The sequence below is a fragment of the Montipora capricornis genome, chromosome 4 (assembly GCF_036669925.1).
Source record: "Montipora capricornis isolate CH-2021 chromosome 4, ASM3666992v2, whole genome shotgun sequence".
Classification (NCBI taxonomy): Eukaryota; Metazoa; Cnidaria; class Anthozoa; order Scleractinia; family Acroporidae; genus Montipora; species Montipora capricornis.
The window spans coordinates 20543334-20545833 of NC_090886.1; the positions used below are offsets into that span (position 1 = coordinate 20543334).

The window sequence follows — 2500 nt, forward strand, 5'->3', positions numbered from 1 at the left end:
AACAGAATTGTTTTCAAAAAGAAAAAAAAAACACAGAACTTAGGCTGATAATTTACATTAAGAAAAAAGTAAAAACTTTTTGTTTCCAAAAAGAAGAGAAAAACCCCTGAGATTAAGCTGATAATTAAGTATGCTCCCAGCAAAACAATTACAGCGAATGAAAGTTTTAACAAAACCTTGCTTTCTGCCACAAGGTAAATGTCTCTAGTTCAATTAGTGTGCCAGAAGCAACAATCCTTGCAAATGTTGTTTTTAGAACCTCTCCATTGATTGACTCATCATCCTTAAAAGTAATTAAAGAAAAAAATGATTAGTATCATCCCTTCCAAAATTAAGATCATTCGACAATATTTTAACAAACTAGGAAGAGAGCACAAATCTAATACATCCCTAATCCTGAGAAACAAAAGACACCAGCCACCAATTTTGGTGTACCAAATAAATGGAACCACATGTAATACTGGTACTTGCATGAGATTATATCTGTAACATTGTTCTTGATTCATTGAGTAACTCAGTTAACTATCAAATTAATTTTGTCATAATGATAAAAGTACACATATAGTGGTGGAACTCATGGAACAAATCTTGAAAATATTATATTGCCAGATGCTTTGTTTGTCTTCAACACTTTTCCAAAAAAAATTATGTTGATGAGGTATTTAGAATTACCTCATTTAACAGTATTTCAAATTTTAAACTGAAAGCAGATATTGGGTGAGACAATGGATAAATGAAACTACAGCATCATCTTCCGCTAATCGCTAGGCATTACTAGTCTATACGCAGTGTTCTCCCCAGGTATTTCAGGCCAGGCGGGCCGCCTGGCTTGATTCGTTGAAAAATCGTTGCCGCCTGGCTTAAAACAAGTGACCTTACGTAGTTTAACATCTAAAACTGGGATCCTGTCCTTAATTAAAAAAAGAAAAACACTCAATTAAGATACTGAAGCATTGTCTAGTGTTTTCTCATAGTGTTTTCTCGCAATTAACAAGGTTTCAGCTCATTTACCCTTCCATGAAAGGTGATGAAACTTGTCGTCCGCTCGTTTTGTTGAAAGGCAGCCGTCTTTCAGTTTGCCGTAAATTCAAGGGCACTTCACGGATATTACATAGAATACTAAACTCAATTCCCACGTGCGTGGAAGGTTGTCAAAAAATGGCGGCTTCGACAAACTCGGGATCCTCTGAACAGAAACGAAAAGCTAGTCAAAGCAAATTAAGTTCTTTTTTCACCCTGAAAAAGAGATATGAGTATAAGTAATTTGGATGAAGAAGTCCAGCCTCGGGAAACAACACAAGGTCCGTCAACATCCACAGATTCCAAACACCGAAAATCAGGGTTTGATCCAACGTGGCTGAAGGACTTCCCTTGGCTCCTTAAGACTAACGAAGATGATAATACTAAATAGTGCTAGTGGTACATGTATGTTGTGCAAGTTGTGCAGAAAACACAATCAAAGGGCCCAAAGAGTAAGGCAAGGGTGTGCTGTTTGGGTGGATGTTCCATGTTTTTGAGTTTTATGTTTTCCTAGACAGCGCTAGCATGACAAAAATGCAATTCGCTCTTGCTATTTTTGTAAGTCTTAATTTTGTATGGTAGATTAAGCTTCCGACAGAATGCCCCCTGGCCTTCCCAAAATCCTGGGGAGAACACTGATACGTACACAGGCCTGTAACTCAGACAGTGCTTTATAATTATTTTATTGCAGTGACTGTCAAGAATTAGTTGTTAAAGTGTAATTTATGTGAGTTATTTGTAAATATCTATATGCATCACTTGTTTAAAAGCAACAATCAGCTTCTAAGTCTTTCAGACTTTCAGCTTTTTGACTGCATTACAGGTTTTTTACAGAAACATGCCTCAAAGGAATTTTTTCATGGCACCAACCTTTTCTTTTATCTGAAGGTTTTCTCCAACTCCTCTTCCATAGATGATACATGTAGTGGTATGTTGCAAGGAGGCATCTTCTTGCCTAGCCTCAGCACTTTCTGTAACCAACTCTCTGTCCAAACTTCCCAGCAATCTTTGAATGAACCAATTCCCAGCTGTACCCACCTCCAATTTGAACTGTTAATCAACAAATAAATATAGAGAAAAGTTTCAGTTTTCTTGGAAAAAATAATTCATAATCTCACTCACATTTCCAAACAAAAATTATTACCGCTACTTACAGATAAAAGATGTCATAAGAATTTCATCCAGATAAGAACACTCAATATCACGTCTCAAAAAAAAAATGCTGGAACATGTAATAATAAAGCTGATCATTTCTAAGGTGTATGACAACTGAAGACTGCCTACAAATAGCGATTGTAAACAGTGTTTAAGTCTAAGCACCCATTTTAAATAAAACGTTTAGCTTTCAATAACTGTGAGTTACGGTTAGTTTGGGGTCTGCACTCTGCAAGTGTCAGACACTGTCACTTCTGTTATAACGTAAGTGTTTGAAGAGCAGACTCATCAAAATTTGGCTCTCTTTTCTTTAAACGCCAATAAT

At 36.3% G+C, this 2500-nt stretch overlaps 1 long non-coding RNA gene across 1 annotated transcript in view; it reads right to left on the reverse strand.

Moving 5' to 3' along the window:
• Positions 1–2500, reverse strand: part of LOC138045767 (uncharacterized) — a 6537-nt gene that overhangs the window by 438 nt on the left and 3599 nt on the right. The window contains exons 2-3 of the long non-coding RNA XR_011131660.1: positions 1891–2070; positions 1–283 (exon numbers count right to left, since the gene is read on the reverse strand). The exon at positions 1–283 is cut by the window's left edge and continues 438 nt beyond it. This is a non-coding gene — a long non-coding RNA (uncharacterized lncRNA). The remainder of the gene's footprint in view (positions 284–1890; positions 2071–2500) is intronic.